Below are 27973 nucleotides of genomic sequence, written 5' to 3'. Positions count from 1 at the left end.
CATTTCGAGCACCAAAAAAATTGTCCGGCGAGAGCAAAAGCACCGCATACGTCACGCTTACGTCGAGGCGGGGGCGGGGGCAGGGGCGGGATCAACTCCTGAACAACAACAACAAGCCGGCGTTTTATCCAGTTTGTACACAACGATGGAGAAACTTAACAAGCAGCAGTGGTCCACTGAAGAGACCAGCTACCTACTGGGAATCTGGTCTTCTGAAGAGGTACAGAGGAAGCTGGAGCACAATCGGCCATTGTTGTCGTTGTCGGTGTGAGCTGTGAGGGCTTTCCGCGCGGTTTGGCTTTATGAAGCAGGCACGCAAACGGTTACGTCATGACGCAAACGATGACGGAGCACCAGTCGGACTCTGGGCGGTGTGAAAAGAGCCAGAGCTAAACCGAAGAACCGGTTCTGAACCTGAAAAGCTCTAGCACGGAGCTTGAACCGGAGTTGCGTTGGCGTGAATGAGGTATATGATGTTTTTTTGTGCCATTTCTTCCACAATGATTGTCATAGCAATGATCTTAGATAACTTGAAACATTGTTTCATTTGACAAAACAATTTAAGAGTTTTCATAGATCCCAGGCATTAAAGTTAAGATTATCACTTTGATTTAGTGTGAGAAATTAATTATTCACTCTCATCACTGGGGATGCAGAGTTGAATTATGACTCATTTTAAAAATCATACAAGGGCCCTTTGATGTTGGACAGCTTTCTCATCACCTTATTAACCTGAAACAACTTCAAAAATGTCAGTCGGGATTTAGCCATCTGTGATATTTTGAATAAAAGGGGAGCCTTTTTGAAAAACAATATTTTGTGTCTGCTCTCTTTGAAATGGTATTTGTCGGAAGTATGACTATCCCGTAAAAAGCCTTGTTTACCTATTTTATATATCCTTCAAAGAAACACCTTTAAAACCAGTAAACTAAACGAGCATCTCAAGCAAGAATAAGGGTATGTAGCCGTCTCATTGCCTGCATTGATTAACGTTCAAAGTATCTTAAAGCAACACAACAAATAAAAAAGGTCAGTGTCGTGCAAACAGCTGAAAAAAGGACAACAAAAACAAGAGATTTGTTTGCTCTTTTCTGCATCCAAATCCATTTATTCCCAAATACCTCTTTGCTCCGAGGTTATGCCATGGCAAAGCCTAGTGGGAAGAATGATTGACACTTCCTAATCCTCATGGATACCAAAAAAACATGTCATTACCATGACATTTACACAATCTTCTGGGATGTGAGATGAAATGTGGGAACAACAAAGGGATAAAATCGGTGTACAAAACTCTAAAAATAAGGTGTGAATTTTTAATGCCCTGTGTTTTGGGTCACAGGCGTAGCTTACGTACTAAGAGGGAAAAAAACATCCCTCCACCCTATTTCTATTAATTCAACACAGCTAAAACAACCACTTGGGGTAGCCTACATTTCAAATAAGCCATATTTTGTATATCTTTAAGACCAGCAGGCAGCCTGGCAGGCATGCAGTCCTGGAGGAAATGTGATGGAAAGTGGAGCACAAGAGTTTTGACCTAAGCAAGTGGCTGATTATGGAGAAGATGAGCGAGAAAATAAGTTGTTTGTCGAGATAAGCCCTTCACAGATGGACGAGTGTGGCACACTAAGAAACCAGCAAGTCCTGAGGCTTTGTGGCAGCTCTGGGTTTTAAAGTTCACCACAGAAACAGTTAAGGAGGTTTTTCAAGACAATTTCAAACATGGGGGGGAAGGGCCTATGCAATTTTAGGGGTACCAATAATATTAAGCAAAATGACACATTACAGTATCAGATACTTGTACTACATATTTTCATAGGTTTGGTTCTCCAAAAGATTGCAAAATATATAAACAATGGCAACAACTAACAACACTCGTGCTCATATGCTTGCATGCAAGTACCATACATTTTATCACCGCTATGAATTATTTTTATTTTACTGCCATCAATTTCACCACTCTGGGGAGAAGTGTGCCCCCCGCGGCGCGAAACTGCCCTTGGATAGAAGTGATGAACAGTGGGTTAACCCAAATATAGTATATCATGCACCATTACATGTCAATATTCCTCAGTGTCCTTTTACTACTTGACTCATAGTAAAACATGGTGGTATTTTCCATTCTTGACTGAAGTATTAACAGAACAAGCTTTAACAGCTGTTTTATAAAATATTTTAGCAGCCGTTTATTGCTGGGGATGTTAACTTAATGTGCATCAGAGCAAATGTAATTGCATGCAGCCCTTAATAAGCAAGTTAGAAACCAACTGGTGGGCAAATAAAGTTTTGACAGAATAATACATCCTAAATTGTATGCCGAGACTTGACTTTTAATTGGACTATTGTTTCCAGACACACAAGCAAACTGTGTTGACCATTTCAAAAGGAAGCAATGTTCTATAAGCTCAATAACTGAAAGTGTTATTATTGGTGTGCTGTGACACTGTGGCTGACCCTTGCCTGTGTGTCTCCCAGGTGAGACGGCCAGCTATCTGCCAGGCGGCAAAGCTATTGCCTCACTCCCTTTCCTCTGCTCTGTATATCCTATCTGCTAGGTCCTTTCCCTCGAGCTCACTATCGCCTTGCTACCTCTGTACTGACAGCAAAACAATGGGAGCCAGGAGTGCCTTAACGAGTAGAAAGTGGATGCTCGACTAATTAGAGTTCCCCCACCCCCCTCTACGACATCGCCTCCAACTCCTGTTAAGTCAGAACAGTGCGATACAGCTTGGCCAGGGCTGGGACTGTTGGACTCGTCTTGAGAGAAATAGGGGCTGGAAGTTGTTGTCTTCTTCTGGAAGCCGGCCAATGGGGGACCGTAGTAATTGCTCGAATCCCACTGTGGCAAGTGAGGGTGGTACAAGCCAAGAGAAGTGTGAAAATGCTGGTACCAAGTGTGGGAATGAGAATCTACCAACAACAAAATAAAAATTGGAGAAAAAAAACTGACAGATAGAAGAAAAATGAGGCACAGAAGAAAAATGTTTACAAGAAGAAAAGATGGAATGACACGCGGGACGAGGGATTGAGAAAATAAAATCTGAGGAATAATTCAACTAGAAAGAAAAGTGGAAAAAGTGAGGGGAGTGTAAGTGAAAATAGAATGACCTCGGGGTGCTACTCACTAGGGAGAGGCAGACAGGGGTGCAGCGAGCGTCTTGGCTGTTGGAGTGGAACGGAGCAGGGTGCAGTGGCGGCTGCACAGAGGGCCCTCACTGGACACTTCAATCACAGGCAGCCGGAGCCCCGGGCAAACTTGGCCAATTAGCCGCACACTGCTGCTGACCCCCAGCTTCATTAAGGGCCCGGGCTCTGGATAAGGGCAGAGAGGAGAGGGGAAGGAGAGGAGAGGATTAGGGAGGGAGAGAGAGAGAGATAGAGAGAGTTAAGCATCAGCACAGGCCAGGTTTAAGGACACACCCACACACACACTTGTATTTGCACGGACACACGCACTAGAGGTGAAGCTCAAGGTTACAGATAAACACAATCAACTGTGGGAGCACCCTATACCAGACATGTACACGCTCGCCGTATTACACTCACGCCTCCCTGTAGATTTACACCTGCACCAAAAGGTGGTGATGAGGGGGTTAAAGGGCATAGCTTCCCCCCCCCCCTCTCACACCACTGCACTGACAGCAACAGGTGTGGTGGCCACCAGACATGCAATTACCAGGCTGAGAATCTGCTCTTTGTGGCAGAGACAACGGCAGATCAGAGGGAAGATCAGAGCTAGGGGGAGAGAGAAGACGAGCGATGTGGGAGGAGAGGTGAGGCGAGGAGGAAGAGGAGGAAGATACAGACTACTGAAGGTCCCTTGAGGGGAGTCAGAGAGGGAGAGGGAGAGAGATTTCCAGTTCGCTCTTTTCATGGCAGATCCTTCGCCGGCAGAGCGAAAAACAGATACAAAAAATCTACACATACAGCAGAACTGACACACCTGTTGTTCTTCAGTAGAAAAATGAATTTACACGCTTTGGTGGTCTGGAGAGACCTCACATACATGTGTGCACAACAATGAGACAAAGAAGAGAGTCAACTGACAGCATCCTATTTCATTTCAGATTGGGTGGGGCTGTGCGGGTGCTAAGGGACAGATTGCGCTCAATGAGCCCTGACAGAAATACTGTTTCGTGTATGCATGTGTGTGTGTGTGTGTGTGTGTGTGTGTGTGTGTGTGTGTGTGTGTGTGTGTGTGTGTGTGTGTGTGTGTGTGTGTGTCTGCATTACAAGTGTGTGTATATTCACATGGGACCTCCGCTTGCATCAGCCTTGTGATGGAAACCTCAGTGGTGCTCCAGGGTGGGGGTGGTAGCAGCTTCATGTTCTCCTTCCCTCATTTCTCTCCCCTCCCTCTACGATTAAAGGCCTTCGATCAGGCTAAAGTAATATTTGTGCGCTCTGTTGCAATAAGTGCTGTCAGAAACCTTGCATGCTCGGGTGGAGAGGAGATACTGGCCCTTTATTTAAAACAAGCCAAGGATAAAAGATCAATGGCTTCAATTCAGGCCATCAATTGGAGGGAGAAGTTCACAAACATACTAGGAGATTATGAGAGGGAGATGTATGTGTGGACGGGGAAAACGGAGAGCGAAGGGGCATCTAGCTCATCTGTGTGCTAGTGGCTTATTGATCGGAGGAGACACACAGCTCCCAGCCATTCATCACAGGCCACTCAGGCCCTTAGATAACTCCTATGATAGTGCCCTGCTACTCAGCAGCTGCAACTGGCCATATCCATTATCCTTCAAAGTAAGCCCCCTAGCCTGGGAACGGGCATGGTGAGGCTGCTGGGTGACAGCCTGGAAGGAGGGCGGGATGGAAATGGAAAAGATCAGGCCTGTGGTAAGGAGCCTGAGGCAGAGGCTAGTGTTTACAAAAGGCTGGAGCTCGGGTTGAAGGGCCAGGGTTTTATGAAAAATGATGCTCAGAACAGAAAGAACAGAGATGAGAAACTGTCTGTTTGCACCAGTTGGAGGGGAGTAAATGTGACGGCACTATTGTTCCAATTTCTCGGGCAAACGGTATTAGCAAAGCTGTTTTCTAGCAGATAGCACACAAACAATCCGAGCGACAGGCAGCTCTGAAAACTGCTGAGTGGCTCTGTATGTGTGTGCAAAGAGAATTCCCAGATTGGGCAGGTGGGGATCAGCCATAATGAGCCATGCAGGGAGAGAAGAGCGGGAGGGGGGATCGAAGTGAGGGCAAAAAAAGAAGGGGTGAGGCCAAAGAGCGAGAGAGAACGACAGAGTGAGAGTGATGGAGACGGGCTCAGAGCCAGAGACAAGGCCCCAAAAGAGCAATTACAGGAGCTCCAGAGAAGGTGTGGGCCCAGCCCCCGGGCATAGTTTCACAAAGCCCGGCTAGACATGCATGTACACACACACAGACACACACCTCACACACGACGTGATCTTAGAAAACTTCTGATTAGCAAACATCTGAGATGAAAATAAAAAAGTTGGGTGGAAAACAAAAAAAGAAGGAAGCACAACGGGGTAGTGTGTTTAAACTGCGGGCATCTCAATCTGAAAATATCCCTGTGCTTTACTTCCTAACATGTTTTCAAAGCAACATTCTGTTCTGGTTGAAACCTGTTCCCTTAACAGCATGGCCAGAGACAAAAGCTGAAACTCCGGGGCTGAGGTCAGTATGAGCAAAACTTTCAAGTCGATTGTCTTCCATGTGGCGAGGCCTAAACAACACTGAAAAGTCTGGACAGCCTCCCACCATGGTGCCCGTCACTAATACAAGTCCGAAATGGTTTCTGAAGGCTACTGTTTCTGTCCACCCCCCCCACCCCTCCCAAACATCCTACCTCACCCGCCGCCACCACCACCACCACCACTTAAAGGAGAACGACAGGCTGGAAAGAACATGCAAGAATGATAGGAGAAAAATAAAGAGAGAGATGTGCAAAACAGATAAGGGGGAGGGTAAATTAAATTAAGAGAAAAGTTCTTGCGCACCGGTATGCACCATTGATTTCCTATTCTCTTGGAAACATTTAATGAGCTTAAATAGGAGCCTCGTTTGACACTGCCACAGTGACTCAGAGGAGCCTCCCAGTGAGAGGAAATCGTTCAGCGGCTGTGACGGCTACCAGAGGGGGGTGGAAGATATACAGGGGGTGGAGGAGGAGGAGGGGGAGGACAGAAAAGTGAAGGTTTTAATGCCAAAGCATGAGGCGTGTGCAAGACAGATGTTGGATTACGCTCGGGAAATGGTCCATAGGTAGCATTACTTGCCTAGCTTGCGATGAGGAAGAAGGAAAATGAAGGATGAAGTAGATTACGGAAAGAGAGACAGACGTCGGAGGCTAAAGGTGGGCTAGATTCAAGCAGGCTGCCTAGTTATAGGTGCTTACTACTCAGAACAGACACTCATTATAACCGAGCAATGTCCAAACTGATTGACAGCTACTGCTCTGCTGCAGCATTTCACCTCATTACTTCCTCGATGACCTCCCTATGAGGCATTCAACAGATGCCTATAGCAGCCATCTTGTTTTTCTACCCCTCCTTGCTCTTTTTTCTCCTTCTATCGGCATGAAAACTATTGTCACTTCAGAGAGCAAAGTCCTGAGGCGCTTCGCTGCTCTCTGCCGCTGATGAAGGCCCGCTGGGAACCATCGGCAGCCGCTTTATGAAGCCGTCTGCTGTAGTGAATGAACTCAGCGTCCTGCCACCTTTTGCAGGCAATCATGATAATAAGAGTGGAGTTGGGCATGACTGTACACTGGCACTATAGGGGGGCATCTCAACATCGACTGCTCGCTGCTGTGGTGTGTGTGTGTGTGGGAAAGTGTGTGTATATGCAAGTGTGTTTCGGGCTAGAAAATAAAATAATTGTATTGAACTGAATACATTTGACAGTTCTCTAGTACTCCAAACTAATTATAGTGGGAATAGCTACAATAAAACAGAACTTAAATCAACCAAGAACCTTACAGTTCAGTCCAAAAACAAACATTGAGTAATCCCATCGGCTATTGGTCACAATGACACAACCGCCAATTCATAAATACAAAAATCATTAGTAAAGTCTAAAAAAGTATCCTGAAATAGATAGACATTAAATAGAAGTGTTGGAATACAGACACTGAACATTTTAAGAAGAATAACTCTTATTAATTATTAATTCAATAGAATATAATTTAAACCATTTTCCATTATTGACTTAGTATCTCATGTCATGGAATATTCGCTGAATTTCTGCAGCGTTTCTTATCCTTATCCTTCTTATCCAGTACATTTCAGAATTTTACAAAATACTGTTTAATCTTCAAAAAATGATCAATGGATAGATTATTTAAAAAAGTCAAATGATAGATCCAGTGAGATAATACCCAGGTCGGTATAAATGCAAAACAGACACACTGTGCTTTACATAATGTTAACAAGGACTGTAATCGCCGGGTCCATAACTGCCTATAAAACATGTTGGCCGGCTTTGAATGGCTTTGAGTGTGCTAATGTGCATTTAAACATGCAAATACATAGTGCATGTGTAATGCTGTTGGTGAGTGGTTAAGCATAAATATTTCAAGTCCCTGTGCAATGCTTTTAACTCAGTCGGACATGTTTTCTGGTTTGCTTCAGCTTTGAAATTCCACCAGTGTCTGTTTCTTATATTAGCGGGTCAGGATGAGTTCTTCAGTTCCTGACCCTCGTATTTTCCCCCAACTCTGGCTCAGCTGCAAGAAGAGCGGCTGGCTTGTACTACCTCTGAGTATCTGTCCAGACAGACGCATAGTAAGCAGAGCTGGCAGCAGAGCTGTTTAGCTTGGCTTTCATGTGTGACTCGCAGCTAAATAGGTTGTTCTATAAGAATTTTTTTCTTTTCATGAAAATAAATCCTTGGTTAAAACAATGTGATCCTCTGGCGATTAATTACTGTGAAAAAATGACAGAACACACAAGATTGCCATTTTCCTTCTGTTCCAGCAGATACACATAGGCTTACACTCCCACACACACACAACCAAGTATATGGAAAGTGACTAACAGCAGCATAAGGACGACAACTTGGGAGAGGCGTAGTGGTGAAGTGCCCGGCACAGCTTTCTCCGGTGTCCCCAGCTGTCATTTCCACCATTCTTGCTCAACATAGTGCTGCCACTAAAACTATTTTTCACTAGAAACTGTCTTTGCTCTGCGTAGGAATCTATAGGCCATCATCTATACGACACTATGGACATTCCTCTAAATCATTTACACTGGCCCATATATAGCCCATGGAGAAATGGTCATTATTGAAACAGAAAGCTATATTTCATAATTGCACTATACCACGCTGCTATCCCCTCAGTGAAATTGGCTCTCCGGAATAAATTCTCTCACACTCAACTCCATCTCCCTTTATCTCCCTCTCTTGTCTTTTAGAGAGGGCGAGTTTGACAGGCTGACTGTCTCTCCTGATGCAATAACCACCCGCCATTTGTATCTGAGGAGGGTGCATTAACTAGACAGTGTAATCAGGCCGCACAGGAAAGGCAGCAAGCCTCACCAACCGGCTGCTTTTACCACTCTTTGCTATAACAGCATGCCATTAGGGCCACAATTAGCACAGAGCACTCAAAAATAACCCCTCAAAGACCTTTAGCCAGCAGAGCGGATGTGAGAAACAAGGCGACTTTCGCCAGAGTCCACTAGTGCACTGAACACTCAGGAGAAGTCATGTTACGTAATAACACTTGACGGTGAAGGCAATAGGATTTGAAAGTAAAATCATTTAGAAAAAAAACGTTCAGTGCCATAGCACAACCTGATACCATTGACATGTAACGGTGGAAGATTTTCGAGTAAGGACTCCGACAGAAAAAGGCTTATCGCCAGACACTTCAGACAGAACATAATTCATCTTAAAAAGCGGCAGGCAAAAATGGAAAAAAAACATCTGATAGTGCTGTCTTATCCTAAGTGTATGCACTTTTCCAAAACAGGGAGGTGAATTTGGTTGAAGTACTCATGTAAGGTGCACTTCAGGTGAATGTGTTCTTTCAGCGCAGGATGCAGTGTGCATAAGCTAAGTTTAGCACAAACAAATACATTCCCTCCCTCAGGACTTTGGAACAATAGAAAGAAATACGTGTTCCTGTGGTCATTCGTGCCATGCCGACAGTGCGCAGACAGATAAGAGTTAGGATTGGTGCAGGCTGACACACTGTGATTATCGACAGTGGGTGGAATTGAGCGTCCATCAATCCAGACATACAAGAGGACCGGGCCCGGCCGACTCAATTGTTGTCTGAAAAGATTTTTTTATGATTCAATGACCTCGAAGAAAATGTGTCAAGTGTTTCAAATGTGTTGCCGTACTAGAGCACTCGTGCATTGTGATTCAGATAAAAAAAAAGCTCAAGAAGAGACAGAAAAGTGTGGCCATCTCAGCGGTACAATCACCGGCACATATGTTCTCACACTAAGTGAACACACGCACACACACACACACTTCTACACTCAGACTGCCACCTGACTTTCAAGCGCTTCCTCTCAAGTCCCAGTCTGCTATCCTGGCTCTCTTATCACCTTCCCCCTCACCTCATGCTGCTTGTTCTGGACCTGAAACCAAGTCCATATTCCGGAGTGAGCCACGGGGGAGACTGAGGAAGGAAAGGAGTGAGAGCAAAGAGAGAGTGTCAAGAAGCACATTCTTTCTGCTGAGCGCCATCTGGAAGTGGAAAGGTAGATAAACAATGACCTGAGCTGCATCACACACACACACACACACACACACACACACACACACACACACACACACACACACACACACACACACACACACACACACACACACACACACACACACACACACACACACACACACACACACACACACACACACACACACACACACACACACACACACACACACACACACACACACACACACACACACACACACACACACACACACACACACACACACACACACACACACACACACACACACACACACACACACACACACCAGGAGCGCCATCGCCACCGATTCCGTGCCAAGCATTGTCAGGGATTGGGTCTTATCAATCATTGGCCAGATACTGAGCAGAAGCGTGTGGCAAACAAAAGGGAAGGGGAGAGAACAAAAATGGAGGGGAGCTGCAAGCGACAATGAGAAACACAAATGAGACGATGGCTCGGAGCCACCCGTCCATGCGGCCCAGATCGACTCTATTTAATCTGGTCAAGTCTGCCCCAAAATCAAAGCAATCTCCTCTCGTGTGCTGACAGAGGAAGGAATCAGACCGCCAATCCCACCCAAAAAGGAAGTTGTGGAATTGAATGAGGGAATTTGAGTCTATGCTGCATTGTGCGAGGCATGCAGACTATTACGACTGGGAAACTCTGCTTTATTTAAAAAAGTCCATTTGCATTCACTCAGCTTGCGCAGGGGCTGGGGGCAACGTTAGCTGCAGCTGCTTTTGAATTCTACACTATCTTGTTGAGGCCCTTCTGGCAGGCAATATATCATGGTAGTTGTAGAAATCTTTATTATCCCTTATGGGGAAATTGTCCTTGTAGTAAGTCAGCAATAATAACAAAAACAATATCCATACGATACATAAGCAAAGAAATTAAAGACTAATGAAGAGCAACAGCCGGAGCGACAGCCGGAGGGATGCTCCCTGTGGATACTACGCCTCCTGGGGCAACCCTGCCCTGAAAGAGATTTTAGCTGGACCTGGCGTGAGACATCCAAAGGCCACATGATGGAAGAGGACTAAAATAAAGAGACATTGACTGCTATCCCTCCGGCGGCATGAGGAGCTGCACCTGTATGCACCTTGGCTCCGCTCAGTTTAGTTTCCGCCTCTTCACACTCCTCGCCCACACACACACACACACACACACACACACACACACAGCAGACTCTTCAGCTCTGTTGGCACTGGTGGACACAACAGGAGGGGAGGGATCAGGTGGCTTGGGCAAGCAGACGGAAAGGGAATATGTGGGGAGGGGGTTGACAAATTAGTCTCGTCAGGTAACATTCGCAGATGTGAAGAGAAGGAATGGGAAGAGGGAGAAGATGGGGAGGGTGTCTGTCAACTCATATTGGTTCACCAGCGAAAACCTCCTGGCCTGATGCAGTCAGGAGACAGGAGGAAGGAGGCACTTTGAAGGAAGAGGAAGCCTTTAGGAGTGGGTCTGCCTGCACCAGAGCACTGCTGACTGATTCTGATTGAGGAGACAACGAATCAGGGCCTTGGTCTCTCTGCCTCGGATACTTCTCACCACGTAGGCTCTGATCAAAAAGAGCAGGGGAGGACAAGTCAAAGTAAGAGCCCTGAAAGCATTCCACGGCCTGGAAATTTGGGTCACTCACATGACATGACAAATTAATACAATGACGGACGAAAAAAGACAAGTGAAAGGAGAGGAAAGGGAGAGGAAATGAAAGGAGATGACTGAAAGGGAACCAGCATATGTGCAACAGAGAGGATTTGTGTTCAAACATGCCCCAGCAGGCAGAGGAAATAGGAACATATTTGCAACGAGTCACCAAAAATAAAAAAGGAAGACAATAACTTTAAAGTTATTTTGGACAAATGAAGGCTCGATCCTTGAGCTGTATTCGGAATCAGACCTTGATAAATGCCCACTGTCGAGGGTGTTATTAAACACGAGAGAGAATGCAGCGTCTCTGTGCCAGGCAAAACTAATTAAATCCAGGCAGATGTGTCTGGACAGTGGCGTAGCACACACACAAACACACACACAAAATGTTTCACGGTTGCTCAGTTGTATGCACGTTTACACACATGCGCACACCCAACCTCTAAATGGGCTGTTAACCATGTCCACAATGCAATCAGTGCCAGCTGATGAGCCGTCGCCATGCTAACTAGACCAGGTGAGGACTGAACAACAGCATCTCAGTTTCAATTTCTAACTTTGGTGTGCCTGACATCGGAAACTTTTTGACAGCCAGTGGCCAGAGAGAGAAAAACGTCTTTCCCCATGGTGGCTTGTTATCCTCGTAAACACCAGGCAACGCTTTTCTGCAGGTGATGATGAGAATTAGAGCTAACAGCAACCAATTAATCTTTCATGGCGCACGTGTTCTTGCTTTTGTTAGGTCTGCTCCGCAAAATTGTATGAGACTGCAGCTGTACAAAAGAGGGCTGGTGACACTTTCATCCTCTCCTTCTTCCTCCTCCTCCTCCTCTCCACTTTTCATTCTCATACTTTGTGAGCAAACAGCTGGGCTTTTTTTTGCAAAAGCTATCATTACGGCAGCCTAAAGGCATGAGAGCTACACTCAAAATAGCTGATGGAAGCCCAGCTAGCCGAGTCAGAGGTAGAGATGAGATTGCTTTGGGGATGTGAGTACAGGGGAAGGGGGGGGTTATGGCTATTAGATGATAAACACACAGAACCACACATCCGTGCACGCATACACGTACAGAAGCGCATGACATGAAGCAATACAAGTGCCCGTATTTTATCTTCATTTAGGCTGTCGTTCTCATCTTCTTGTAATTACTCCAATCCTAGGTCACATGCACACATCAGCAGCTCTCTCACAGTCTCCCAAAGACACATACACCCGGTAGTGACTAATCACCCATCTGGAGCAGACATTCCCAGGTCTGGATGACAAAGCACCCATGCCCACAAATATAGGCTAATGCCCTTTCCAACAAAAGGCTTAGGCTGCATTACAGCAAACAGACAGGTCTAAAGGGAGGATAGCGGGGTGGCTTATGACCTGTCTCAGACAACCATGGACAGGGGAGGAAGCAAGTGACATCACAGATAAGGTTGATGTACTAAGGCTAGCTGCTAGTGGCTACATAGAGCTGACAAGTCTGTACGTGCAGTTGATTTCAATAGCAGCTCCCCGAGTCAAGGGCAGGGAGAGGGCAAAGCCCAAACAATATAATAAGCCAATTCCATGTAACCAAGCTTGTTTGTGAAGTGAAAAATCCGGTGTGGCTTACCCACAGGGCTTTGCTGAAACCCTCTTGTCGCTAAATATTAGCGTGTTACCAGTGGCAGGTGCTAGCTATGCCCTCTCAGAGCAGTCTGTTGGGTAGGGCTTATTCTCCCAATGCCTCAACCACTTTTCAAAACTATTTCCCTTGCAGAGGCTTGTTGCTGGCTGGCATGATCCAGGTAAGTCTCCTAGTTGAGAGGGGGCCTGATAGAAACCAAAGCCAGGTTCAGAATGTGGGATAAGGTTGGATCAGAGCCAGGAGCCATTAGCGAGCAGTGTGTCTGACACAACGGGCAGAACACAACATTTTCAAAAAGCGTAGAAGGACTTGAGCGGGGCTGTAGTGAAGAGTGCTAGGCAGCTGTTTCATTCAGGCCCTCTGATAACAACCCCATGTCCAGATTGGCTACCGCAAACAGGGCAGGGGACCGTAAGGCAGCATGCATACAAATCACTTCTTTGAAAGTCTACACTGAGATAAGCAAAGAAATAGTGCACTGGCATTCTCTTGTTCATTTCTTGGCTGATCAACCCTCTTGTGGTTCAATGTGTGCTGCTGTAAAACATGTCATGTAATTGCATGCATTGAGATTAATGCCAATCTTGACAAAAGAGTATATGAGAGTAAAGTTCTCTTTTACACTTAGTGCTAGGATATAACTACTGAACAAAGCATGCACAAGCCTTTTATTCTGTTTTGGGTTTTGCAAAAAATCGTATTATTACAACTTTCATTTCAATTAGGAAACTGTAACAAAAGCTGATTTAGAATACTGGTGTGGAAACATCTGGCTTTGATTGATGCCTGATCTTAACAATCAGTCACAGATTTCAACTGGACTGTCCATACTGACCATTTGCAATCACCAAAAACATCAAACCTTTACATCTGTGACTGTGGCTCAGTCCCATGAAAAACCCATCACATCCACTACCGCCACGCTACGCTTACTGCGCACAAAACCCATTGCTATAATTGGCTCCACTGCACCCTTTTCCCACCCTGGGCAGGCCAACCGGCAAATGCAAAAACAAAACTCCAAAGAAATCCAAACTCTGGTCATGTCTCAGTGACAATCAAGCATGACAAATGATTTCCAAACATCGCAAAGAAGTGAAAACATGTGGTCTGTTTCAATCAGTCGGGAGAGAAATAAGGGTGAAATAGAAAAAAAGAGAAGAGGTGAAACAAAAACATTGTTCATCATTGCTCGCTTCGGGAGGCTAAGGTTGATGGCACACCTCCAGATGACAACACACACTCCATCACCCTCACATAAACAGACAGAAAAGGTGCAGTTGTGAAGCAGATCTGTTGTTTCACAGCGACCGCAGTGAGGACCACAACCATGTCATTACCCCAGCCAGCGGAGAAGAGGAACCCCAGAGCCTGATAGGCTCGCGGGACAGTCTGAACGAGAGTCGTTGTTTGACAATGGAAAAATAAACAGAAAGCATGGGGGGAAGAGTTAGCCTGTGAATGTGTATCAAAGTGCGACTGAATGAAGTGTGTGTATATGGGAGGTGTCTGCTATCAAACCACAGCTGTAGTTTGAGCAAGCGCAGTGGAGATGTTTTTCATACCAGAACAAGGAGCATGTCTGCACCAGAACTTGAAGGACAGGATCGCAACATTTCCACGCCGTGTTATGCAGGCCCACTGCACCTCGCGTGAAGCCAAAACTCTCAGACACTTCAAGGATTTGTACGGCAAAGTTGGGTTTGGAAACTGTATTTTTTTTTTTTTTTTTTGTCTTTATTAGGATCCCCATTAGCACTAGCATGACCATTGGCTATTCTTCCTGGGGTCCTCACACACTCAAAACATACATAAACATACATAAAACAAAACAAAATTAAAACAAAACAAAACAGCTCATAATTGCATGCAATTTACAGTGAATTGAAGTGAAAACTAAAATCGTCATCCAATTATCGCCATCCTAAGGCCAAACAAAAGTAAATACAAATACGTTAACATCATAATATATGCTTATAAATGCGTATCATTTCCTTTTTGGAGGGATTGCATAACACGGCATAACACCGGAGCCTCGCTGCGAGGAAACTTTGGCGCTGTTCCGAGTTTGTACTAATCTGTCAGAATGACAAGACTGCTTTCAGATTTTTCCGTCATTGTTAAAAAAAAAAAACGCCAAAGATGGAAAATATTCGGTTAACGCGACCTCTGGTATGGACTGTGATGAATGCTAGAGGGGCCCTAAGGCTCTCTGAAGGAAAACACACTGCTCTCCCTCTTCAACAGAATACACTCAAAGACCAAGTAACAAACCCATGATTTGAGGGAATGGGTGGCTTAAGGCCACTCATTAATATAAAACAGAAAAGTAAATCACCAACGGGAGTGAAGGGCAGGAGGGGGTGTTATTTATGGGGAAAAGTGTAATATATAAACTAAGTAACTAATTATCACCAACAAGAGACAATAGAAACACCCAATCAGTCATAATTGTTTTTCGGTGTGACATGACTGCAGATAAAGGAAAACTATAATTGATATTCTGAACTGACTTTTGTTAATTAAAGCACTGATTATCTGCTAAACAGACTTCGACAACCAGAGGCGCAGCACTGCCCTTTGGAAAAGGCCCTTGCATAGCGTTAAACTAAATTCCTCTGAGGCCAATGTTTTTGGCAGCGCTGTTGTCGGGGGATCAGGGCGTTCAATGATATGTAAACAAACACAAAAATGGGCGAGTGGTTTGCACACGAGACAATCCCTAAACCAAGCATTTGTGTTTGCTTTCTATAAAAAAAGGCCAAGCTTTATTAATTGATTGAGCCTGGGAGGGACAGAGGCTGTGAGCGGAAAGAGGCTGCAGGAGCAGTTTGTGTACCATTGTGATTTTATCCCTCTCTGCTCTTGGGGAAAGATGATGCCAAAACATTACACCAACAAATATATATAGAAGAAAAACCCTTAGCCTCTGTATGGCAACAAAAATAAGCCAACAAAAATGATCTAAATCCTCATGTAGGAAAGTTTTACAGAAAGGAACTGCCTTGTAATTACCGAAGCATATCTGTGGACTGAAGGGTTTGTGGATTAGAAAGGCTGGACACTGAACAAAAGGGGACCTTGGCTTACAGAGAGCCTGGACTGGGCATATAGGAGAGGCGGTGGAGGACAGCACACTTAATGGAAGTGACAGTCAGCAGATACTCGCCAGACCCCTCCACCCGCAATCGCTCCCGCCGCCTTCTTCTCTGGCGGCCCGGAAAAAGAAAGGAAAAAAAAAAAAGACCGTTTCCCCCACATCTACAGATGACATACAATGCACCCTAACATACCAGGAGAGAGAGAGAGAGAGAGAGGGGAGGGGAGGGGTGGAGTAAGGGGGGGGGGAAGAGAAAAGACAGTGAGTGCTGCCAGGGCCTACTTTTAGATAGCGTGGTTATCAGCGAGCAAAGGAGAGCGGGAGAAACAAAGAGGAAGTTTACTGGAGTTGTTTTATCTGGAAAGGCATTAAACTGAGAGGCACACAGGGGATGAGACAGAGTCAAGAGAAAGACCATTCACAGGAAAGGGAGACACTGTCCAAAGTCAGGCCACACACACACACACACACACACACACACACACACACACACACACACACACACACACACACACACACACACACACACACACACACACACACACACACACACACACACACACACACACACACACACACACACACACACACACACACACACACACACACACACACACACACACACACACACACACACACACACACACACACACACACACACACACACACACACACACACACACACACACACACACACACACACACACACACACACACACACACACACACACACACACGTTGCCCTTGGCTGAAAGTCATCATTGGTTCATGGTTGCTGGCTTTGATAGGAGCCCAGGCCCTGGAACGAGTTACTAACGACCCAGAAAGCCGCTCGTCGGGCGATTGGTGCAGCTTGATATTCAGCGAGAGAGACTGTCACTGGGATGGAAACTGAATGCGGCCTTTGATAAAACACTCAAAGAGGGATAAAAACAGAATAGGAAGTGGGCAGCCCATTAGGCCTCGATAGAAAGAAGGGGAAATACACAGGGCCAGACGACGGGGATCTGAGGTAAATCCGCACCTCTGTGTGTTGTCCTTGACCCCGTCGGATGGGGCTGAGGCTTGCAGTGAGAAAGACAGTTGGGCACACTGCCCCCCAGGTGTGGGCTGGAGAGGGATCAGAGGGATGTCGGTGAGTGGACCCCCTCCCACTGGCAGCACCAAGGCAGGCTGCAGGAGCCCACTAATAAGAGAACTTAGCCGCTGACCTCTCCACAGGCTCTATACCTTTTAATGAGATCCATGCCTTTGATTTCTCTAGCCGCCTGGAGGGAGAGACAGATCCCGCATAGGCTCACACACACACACATACATATCAACTTTGCCAACTGTAGATGGACACTTTCACATCCACACTCTGCTGTAGACACAGACATATGAGATGTACACTGTTAAAATAATGAGCGTTCTCTAATCCACGTTTGCTAAGGGCTCATACGTGTACATGCATGCACAGGGGAAGTGGATACACGACGATGGACTAGAACAAGCGCTGCCTGAGGTAACTAAAGCAAACGGATCACACACACACACAAACACACACACACACACACAGACACACACACAGACACACAGACAGATCCACACAGACGTAAGCTTAGCCCCAGCTCAAGGACACAACACCCACCTTGTTAAGAGAAGGCCGAGGGAAGTGCAGGTGAGATTAAATCCAGACATGCTTGCTCACAGATAGAATTGAATTATTGATCAGCCAACAGATTGTGTTATGAGGAATTCATGGATTTACGCCCAGGCCCCTTAGGCTGAAGGAAATGCTGTGTGTGGACTCACTGTACATTTGTGTATCTGGGTGCATGTGGATATGTGCTGGGAAAGCAGGTTGTTCTGGTGGAAGTTCAAATTATGTTTCTGTTGGAGGAATGGGCAGTGTGAGCTCGTGTAGACAAGACACCGCAAAGAGAGAATCGATCAAGCTGACTCGGGGTGATGCATACAGAAGGAAGGCCTCACCCTCGCTGCGCTGAGGGAGCATTAACTGCTCACACACTGAGTGGATTTTCACTGGCACTCAGGCATCAGCGCAATCCTCAGCTCTTAATACTACCAATGGGCAGAGAGGAAATGGGATTTTTATTCGTCTGAGCGCCACGGGTGGTCTGCTGCCGCTAATAATGCACTAAAGTCCAGGGTCTCGCCAAGCTTGGGTTCTGTTACTAACATCAACATCAGCCAACATGAGGTGCGTGATGCCATTAGACAAAGGTAGGACTATATTCTGTCATGAGGCTGTGGCACCAGAAAGCCCACTTTAACGCAGACACGTTTCAACACTTCCTTAATGGTCAACCACAGCATGAGGAACTCGCCAGCGTGACTGAATATTTTGCACAGCATATTTTTTTCAAAGGCTTAACCTAGTTCTTGAAAAAAATAAAAAAAATAAAATCAAGCCTGGAGCCAGGTCAGGCTGCTCTATGCTTGAGCTTTAGGGACACATCTCCATGATTAGTGTCTCTAAAGCTAACAACATCAAAACAGTCACATCAGTATTGTCACACGCAGAGCCACAACTTCCATATTTCATAGATACTGTGACCAGAATGTATAGCTGTGGCCTGGCCAAACAAATATCATGCAGATTTAGATTAAATACTAAATCACTTTAATCTGGTCCAATCAGATTTCCCTTACAGAAAAAAAGACACTTTATCACTTGGATTTACACCATATTTAATCTCCCATGTATTCAGTAATTAGGACTTGTTTTTTTTATATCCTTTGAGCAGAACAGATGTGTAGTTTTAGCACGCTGCTCAAGGGGGATAATGTTTTGTTTTCAAGTCGGATGGTGGAGAGACAAATAAAGAACCCGATGGGAACAAGATGGGAGTACATTTTTTCCATCACCCAAAGAGCAGACTGAATCCATATGACTAATTAAACAACAGACACAAAGGAATGCGTGATGACATCCTGACGGCAGACAAAAACAGCGACTGGAAGTGAAACAGAACAGATCCCAGTTAAAAAGAAAAACACTGGCTAAGGGAGGCGGAGAGAGGCATGTCAGTGGAAGTGACTGAACATTTCAACAGGGACGACTACAGAGAGACCTTAATGGAGGTCTGGAGTGGTGGATAAATGGCTACTCTGGTCTGGTCATGCCACCATTCGACGGCGGTCTCCCTAGTCAACAAGCAGCGCCACATAGACATGGCCTCTTAGACCCCACTTTGCTTCAATCTGTTGTTGGAAAGCTCCTCCATATCAATTGAAAGAGGATGAAAGTAGAAGGGGAAATGTTCTCCTAGTGAGACTTGTGTGATTTGGGGATCCAATTTGGCAGCCTGTTTGCTGTAAACATTGTAACTGCAGCTTGTTTTCATAGACGACTAGCGAGCAGCATTAAGCTGTTCAGTGTGGGGAGGAGAGAGACAAGGTCTTGGTAATAAGGTTCTCTAACCTCAACAGCAGATCTACTCGGGCTAATGACTGTAATTAAAGAGCCAAGCTCCACGGAGGGATCAATGACGTGGGATCAGCCCAGACAGGACGTAGAATAGACGCAGCAACAGAAGAAGAGAGCGACCACAGGGCTGAGTTTCAAAACTTACAGGCTGTACAAATGGGAAGTCAAGTGGTAGGCCAGCATGTGTTATGGAGGCCTGTAAATATTTAGGCATTCTTACAGGGGCATGTGGCTGCAACTCTGATGTCATTTCTTCTAGGCCTGTCATTTGCTTTGGTTAGAGGCTGGAAACCAAGTGCGGCAGAGTAACTGTAAACACCGATCTGTGAAAACAGGAACACTGTGAAACAAGAGCGTCACGGGACAAAAATGTACCGTGCAAGAAGCACAAGTGCATGACCATCACATGTCTGACTCACTGTATACAGATTAGTGTAGAGAAGGGAGAAGATAGAAAAATGCAGATACCATGTCTACGTGATTTGCAGACACCAGCATAAGATATATCCGACAACTTCCTTTGGCGCATATAAAGTTGAGAGGGGGAAACCAAAACTGGGCAGCTTTGAATGAGTCAGTGAGGAATATGCATGTCATCACGGCTGCGTGAATAGGAGAGTAAGGCTGGGGGGCAAGCACAGACACCCAAGACATAGAGTTATGATGACACCTCCACAGATCTGCATTTCAGAAGACAGCCCCGAGGCCCCAGGCAGGTTTGAAGCACCAGGTTTAATATCCACCTAGACTAAAGAACTGAGTAAGGAAAGACAAAAAAAAATGTAGTTGTACAAAAAAAAACGATTCAATAGAAGTTATGGAGGGCAGGACAATGGTTACAGAGAGACTCTGTTCTGCTGATAAAGGCTTGAAAGATAGAGACCTGAGTATAAACAGGAAGTTATAAAACACAAGAGCATTGGATACTTCCACATTGCTCCAGCACAGGGGTCATGGTTGGCTTATCAGTCAGAGCTAACATTCCTGTCAGAGCACGACCAAGGCAGGGAGGTGTAAAATAAACGTCTGTGTCTAGTCTGCTACAATGCCCCAACTAAACAAGGTCAATGCCAAAGTAGAAACCTGACTCATACTAATGCCCTTATGTCTGCTCTCCAAAGAATTATGCAACCAAATGTCATGAAGCTCACCTCTACGCTTTTTTTCAGTGTTTTATAACATATTTTCTGTTAATGTCTATTTTTGCTGCTTTTATTGCATATTTCCTTCGTTGTTTGCTTATAATCTACTTGCCTTTTTCCCTGCTACATCATTCTGGGTGGCTTATTTCCCCATGGGGATCAATAAAGAAACCTCTCAAACTTAAAACAACACTGTTATCTTAGGAAATCCCACCTCAGACATTAGCAACCACACATTTTAGCGAGCGGTGGTCACTACAAAATGTCAGCCTATAAGGTTAAGGCAGTTTCTTTGCCAGCGTTATTACTGCTGCCACAGTAAAATGGGCCCTCCAGTTTACAGATGAGAAGCAACAGAGCCAGTGGCATTTAACTAGATTCTCAGGAACTTTTACAATTGCTGTATGAACCGATTTTAATAGGTCCCTCCTGGATCATAGGCTACTGAAAGGCCACAATACCCACTTCATTTAACAGAGGCAAGGACACTGACATAGAAATTAATATATTTCATAATGCCATTTCATTATAGAATGTATAAAAAGGCAGACAGCCTTGCCATTACGATGTATTATAGCTCGATAATGCACTTTCTAAGAAGTATAGACACATATTTTATGTAATGTACAGCGATGAACAGGTGAACTCTCTGCTCTTCGCTTACATTTCATTAATTAAGCATGTGATCTCATTTTAAAGACATAATTACCAAAAGCAATTGAGTGCAAAATAGCGTTCAATGGCAAGCACAGGTATGGCTTAATGAAAAAAATCTCATCTTTTCCCAGAAAAACCTTGCCTGACTTTAAACTGTGATCGAAAAAGACAAGCAAGAGACAGACACCCTACCTCCAGCAGTGCTGCCACCCCCCCCCGCCATGTCTATGTCCATTTCCAGCTGCCAGTTGGTTTCAGCAGATGCCAGCAATAATAAGGACAGCATATGTTTCCTCAAGATCTAATGTTGCTATTTCTATTTTAGAGCACGTTCTGCCTACAGAATTTATATTATAAGAGGTGCCAGATTTCACCCCACTTAAAATTGTAAATGAGGCACTCTTAATGTACAAATACCTGGCAGGTCAACTATAATTTGCAGTTGCTTGTAATATGGAAATTAAAGTGGTAAATATTGTAATGCTTTTCTTATCAGATGTTCACGCTAAACGAAGGGCTGTTTCTGGTTGAGAGTGAGACACACTGAAGCTTATACGTTTCTTTTTAAAGCACCATCTATTTAAAACAAGGTTGTTCAGTCAAACTCGTGCAATTGAGTTACTCCCTATATCAATGACGATCATTCATCTCTTCTATGAAGTTACACTTTAACAGAGCATCCCTCCATGTCTTCCTCCAGTTTCCACCTTAGCTCTCTTTCAGGTTGGTGTGACCTTCATCTCCAGCTGCCGACAGTGCACTGACCCGTCATGCATCTGTCACCCGCCAGTCCTGGCTGAGGCTCATTTTCAGTACTACATAATTAATCGCTCAGCGGACATACAAAAAAAAGAAAGAAGAAGAGTGCCAATACTCGATAGCAACTACCATATTAACATAAACCAGCTGGAAGTCATATTAGCTGTAAAGCAGAGGTGATAATTAAAAATGATCTTGGCAGAAGTTAATTGGTCAGTTTGAGGATTAACTGAGAAATTACTTGAATAAAAACGAATTGCACCCTGTGCTCTTAGCTAGGATTAAATGGCACTCAACATGGAGCGACGCTCAGTTAGGAACAAAAAGTGCAGTGAAAATGCATTACAGGTGGAATAAGTGGCTCCACAGTTTCCATTATTTCTCACAGTAAGCCTAAGTCCATTTCAAACCAAAATCTCTCTGAGAAAGATATCAGCAGAACGCTCCCAAATCCTGCACAGGCACCCTCAATTTGCACAGAGATGAAGCGTTGACTCATCTTCGATATGTAAGTCTGAGAGATTTGTGAATCGTCCTTACATCGTGAGCTGGACCGAACATCAGCCCGTAGCGTTACACTGATTGAAGCAGGCACGACCAACTTCCCTCTGAAGTGATTAAGTGGATAGCATTTTGATAGCAATACGTGCCAGACTCAATTACCAAAGCAACAAATAAATTAGCTTGCTGCTCTCTTTTCTGCTGCCAATACAAGCTTTGAGTAGAAAGCATCAGACTGAGATTTCCCAGGATAGGAAATCAAGGTGACCCTTCACTCATCATTGCTGATTCGTTTTCAGATACCTGCCCGTGTGCTGCCTGGCTGGCTGGATGTGAACTTTTGCCTTTGTCCAGAGCTGGTTGACAGGCCTTCAGTGAGCAGGTAGCATCACAAGCCTCTGTGGCACTGTGTGTCAGCCTGTCAGCTCAGCTGCCATGGGGAAGTGGGTGAGGCAAACCGAGGCAGATGTGTGTATTGTGATCCATCACCAGTGTTTAGTCCTCAGCTATGCAACCTCCTGTCTGCTGACAGTCATCCCCACACAACATGCCTACATGATCTCCCTTGTACTGAATACACGGGAGATCACTTTTTTATACAAGCTGCCTTCCTCTCAAATCGTCACATCACTTCAACTGTTTCCCATTCTATTTTTGAATAAATATTAGGTTGTCGACCTTCTCTGGCAAGACACCCTGCCCACAACCTCTCAACCAATCAATTAAAGCAGCTGCCTCCCTATGTGAATCATTTATCTCTTTCATGAGTGAGCATGTTTACGATATTCATCATGTTCCTCTTACTCACGCTCCGAGCACTGAGAGTGTAGGGAAAAGTCGGTTAACGGTTAAAAGGTAGAAGTGAGGGCAGCCGCGGGGGAAAACTCGGCACGAGGTGGCGGCGGAGTGGAGAAGAATGTAAGCCACGGTGGATAGAGGGCTTGGTGTGGTCTGTCAGTGACATGAGATGAAAGACAGTGTGTGGGTTGAGAACATTTCACTGTTGTTTTTAAAGGAGGTAAAAGAACACCCTTCTGAGGAACTTGACCATAATAATAAAGTGCTTAGAAGCCTGTGGACAAACCAGGTTAAACTGTGGATTGCAGTGGATTTAAAGCTTCATAACTTGGTGGGTTGTCCGCCATCTCCTTCCAAAGAGCCTGTCCACATAGCTGGCTGCCGGGAGAGTTAGCATGAGAATTGGCATGATCACACCTAGCAAGACTGTCATACATTGTCCTGTTATCACAGATCTCAAATACACAGAAGGGGAGAAGTGTGGAGTGGCGAGGATTTGGTGTGTGAAGTACAAACAAAGCCACTTTGGAGCAAGATGGCTGGGTAAAGAAAGGGAAGTTGTTGAAGGGAAGGTTTGGGACCAGGCCTAGGAGTCCAAGGGCAAGGGTGGCAGCTGTAAAAACCGGCGGGAATAAGATCAGAAATCCACCTCACCATGACGTCCCTTCATCATTGTATAATCCTCAAGACATGAAAAGACAAGCCTATCTCCTATCTGAAGGAAATCTCTATTCCCCAGATTCTTTAGCTGTCTAATGCCTAGCTGACACGCCCTTCATGCATCTGCACAGACGCCTCTGAAGCATGTGTACTTTAGATAAGCTAGAGGTACAAGGTAAAGCATATGGGTCTATCTCATGCACGCGACACCTATTTTATGAGCAAATGGTTTACAAAGTCCAATCCATGGGGTCATGTTGGTCAAACAATGACTTATTGAAACTTTAGCTCTTACAGATAGCAGTATGCTTATGAGAAAATATTGTGTTTTTAGTAGGAATACAAGAAGAAAGGAGATTAACTAGCAATTTTAAATGAACAACCTGCGATGAACTACCAATATAAGTTTGTTGAATGCTGTTTGTCAGCTTGTGGGCTGCAGACAGGAGGCATGGGCTTTCCCTTGCGTACAAGGATTATGGTTTTATTTTCAAAATGAAAATGACAGAAGTCAGTAATCCAAGGCAAAGGAAACAAAAGAGACAGTTCAAATTCATTTGACCTCAAAAATATTACGGCGCTCGCTTAAATGCGGCACATGGTTCCAGGAGATGACGTGGTTTAAACTATCAGAGAAAAGTGTGCAATACTAAAACAGGACACAATGAACTTTTTTCAACCAAAACATGTGACAGCTAAATGCTCACTAGTCACTACACTCTGTTTCACAGTGTATCAGAGGCTATTTTACTGGATCCGAGAATAGCTGGAGTGTATCTCACCACAAAGTTTCATTTCTAGAGGCAGCAGCCTATAACCAAAACAAAGTTTACAGAGAAACGCCTGCCTTGTTTGTCATTTTGTGTTTTCTTTGTACAGCAAAGTAGTTTGCACTCAGCTTTTGGGATTGTTTCACAGGATCTTGAAACACTAACATGACCTGAATGAGATATGTCTCCTATTCACTTGCCCGGAAAAGTGCATGATGAAGAGGTGTGGTACGCTTGTCTTCTTCACCCTTGCAGGGAGCAGGAGAAAGCATTTATCACCACTCTCCTGTGCGCAGATAAGGTGTCTCTATTTATTCAGAGTGGAAGAGATAAACTGTGAATCAAGCATTGTTGGGCAGAGAGAGAGAAAGAACAAGGAAAGAGAGATATGGTGGAAAGAGGGAACAGACAAGGAAGCAGCTTGGTTTTCAATTGCCTGTGTGTGTCCATGTGAGCAGATGGCATCTATTGGAAAACCTTACTTGCTCAGTTGGTAGACTGTTGACCCCCTGCTATAACCCCCTTCCAGCCATCACCTCTACCACCAGCCTTTGCTGCCTCCACGTGCACTGCACTAATCCATTCCCACTATAAGACTGCTTGCATAATGTTATCTAATGAAATTAATCCCTAAGAGACAGAGCATCCGATGTACAGTAGGTCTTTGCACGTGGGGCAGAAGAATGCATGGCCTGCCAACATAAAAGGGCGATTTAGAGAGACAACAAGGCAGTACAGTAGTCTAAAGAGGGCCGCACCAGGGACAGAGAGATACAGACTGACAGAACTGCACAGGAGATTCAACAGGACATGAATAGTGCTTCTGTGTCCTTGTTCTCCATCAGAAAGAGAGGGGAAAGAAACACAAACAAAAGGCAATGCTCTCTGTTGCTTGAGTCCTCTCAGCTGTTGATGTACAGCCTACTGTCCAGAGGTGAGGAACACAGTCCACATGCCCATTCCTCACTTAAATTGCCTGTGTTCAGGGACAGAAGGCTCCTCGTGAGTTGACTGGGCAGATGTTGTGGCTGAGATGAAATGGTTTAGGGTAGAGCATGTCTGCCAGGAGGTTCTTAGTTGTTGTTTTTTTATCTCCAAACACACAGCTGTTGAGTTTACCAGAACAGCAACTTTGCACCCAGACATGACAAGCGTTTCGACAATTCCTGCACAAAAAACTGAAGTACATATTGTTTTATCTTCTTAAACAACTGTTTTCAACGCATTTCATTCATTTACAAGAAGCACATGTGTTTTCAATGGACATGTAGGAATACTTCAGTGTGGCACGGTGTATAAAACAGTACCGTGTAAAGAGCAGCGTGTTTACCCCCCCATGCCATATCCATAGGGCGTATCATAAGCTATCAAAACTTAGTGTTGAATACACCTGGGTTATAAATGTATATTATGCTTAAATGCCGACTCCCGACCCCACTTAGCTGCGATACACAAGCTTCCCCTGAACTCACCTTGGAGGAGAAGCAGCGGAGAGTTGCACAAACGCGAAAAGTCCCGATACCGTCAAACCTTTCGGAGAAAGAGTAAAAAAAAAAAAGGAAATAAGTCCTTGACCAAGTTCACATTTTACTCTACCCACACGTCATGTGAGGGTTTTTTAAAAAGGCACTATTCCGTAGAAAACACGGGCTACTTGTTTGAACGACTCCCGTTGAAAGGCGACCCGAGCAACTCCTCAACAAAAGGCTCTCTTGGTAGAATATCAGGGACTTTCTCCACGCCCAGGTGCCGAGTCACATGGTAATTTCCAGGTGTGTGTGAGGATCCGTGGCAGCAGTTGTCAGGAACACACCTGTGGGATCCGCTCACGCGTTCGCCTTGACTGTCATCGCGTTTGAGGAAACCGGGAGGATGTACGGAGGGAGGAGAGGAAAAGGGAGTGAAAGGGAGGGGAGGGAGAGAGAGAAGCGCGCACAGTATAGGAGAGCCGAAGCGACTGGCTTGGGGAAGAAATATTCCCCTCCCACTCCACACTCACCGAGCCACTGTGTGTGTGTTTGTGTGTGCGTGGGGAGACAGGGAGCGGGGAGAGCGAAACAAGTTGTGTCGTCTGTTCGCCGACACACCGAAATATTCCCTCGGGCGGTGGGAGCGGTATGGCAGCCCCGCGCTGTGGGTCTGTGGGGGTGGTTCCCCTAATATCACGATGACATGTGCAAAAGTAGGTTAATGGTTTTAGTTTCACTGAGGTTCCCGCCCTGTTGGATTATTCTTAGCACAGTTACATAATTCTGTCAAGTCATACCATAAAAATGTGTTTTTTTTGTTTTTTTTTACATCCCCATGAAATATGAGGATTCATTCCCAGGAAATTACACTTTCCGTTTTAACTTCTTCATTTGTGAAAAACAAAACTTTAGGAAAACTTGAGTGGCCAAAAAACAAATGTAGGCTAATGATAAATGATACAGAGTGCTTTGGTGTTATTTGCAGATACTTTTGAAATATAAGCTGATGATGATACCTTTATGAACAAAACAACACAACTTGTATTGTCCCCATAACATAACGTAAGCTACTTGTCCCCGGGCGCCGTACATAATGGCAGCCCACTGCTCCTAACACTAGGATGGGTCAAATGCAGAGAAACCGTTTTTGGTAGGCCTATGTACTACGTAATGACAATAAGTTGAATCTTCTTCTTCTTCTTCTTCTTCTAAGAATGAAAAACCATTTCATTATGTTACTAATTTAAACAAACAATGGCTCAGTTGTGTTTCAGTTAAAGTGTCCCATGAAGCTAAACCATGGCAGTGAGCCAGCAACTGAAGCTGCTAAATGTAATTAAGCTATTATCCTTTTTTATTATTATTTATAACTAATTTATGTTTGATAACATTATTTTTTCACTTTTGCTGGAAGATTGAATAGTTTTAAGGACATTAAATCTAAAGAATAACCAGTTTGTCTTAAAAAAAAAACACTATGTTTAACATGTCAATTCTGAGGGCTGCATACCCCACGTTCCCACAACAAAAGACATGAACTCAGTGTCAGATGGTAAAGTAGCTACAGCCTTTTTTTGAAGGTCACCAATAGACTTAAAAACATTTTCTGCATCGTGCTAATTCAGAGTCAAGTATTCTGCTTACTCAGCAGCACTATCAACAGACTTCATGGACAGCTTTACCAAACGTGGCTTCTGGAGGGAAATAATTCCCAGTG

At 44.8% G+C, this 27973-nt stretch overlaps 1 protein-coding gene across 5 annotated transcripts in view; it reads right to left on the bottom strand.

The window, feature by feature from the left end:
* The window catches only part of plxnb2b (plexin b2b), a 116663-nt gene extending 89762 nt beyond the window's left edge, over positions 1-26901 (bottom strand). For 2 of the 5 annotated variants that reach the window (XM_079683527.1, XM_079683525.1), the window contains exons 1-2: positions 26260-26901; positions 3126-3312 (exon numbers count right to left, since the gene is read on the bottom strand). The gene's annotated coding sequence lies outside the window, so the exon portion shown is untranslated. Of the gene's footprint in view, positions 1-3108; positions 3313-26259 lie in introns of all 5 variants that reach the window. The other 3 variants (XM_079683526.1, XM_079683528.1, XM_079683529.1) reach the window with 3 other exon arrangements.
* Positions 26902-27973: the final 1072 nt, after the last annotated feature.

This window comes from Notothenia rossii, assembly GCF_949606895.1.
Source record: "Notothenia rossii genome assembly, chromosome: 5".
Taxonomy (NCBI): domain Eukaryota; kingdom Metazoa; phylum Chordata; class Actinopteri; order Perciformes; family Nototheniidae; genus Notothenia; species Notothenia rossii.
Note: the sequence above shows the minus strand (reverse complement) of the source record. Positions and strands in the feature narration are given on the sequence as shown.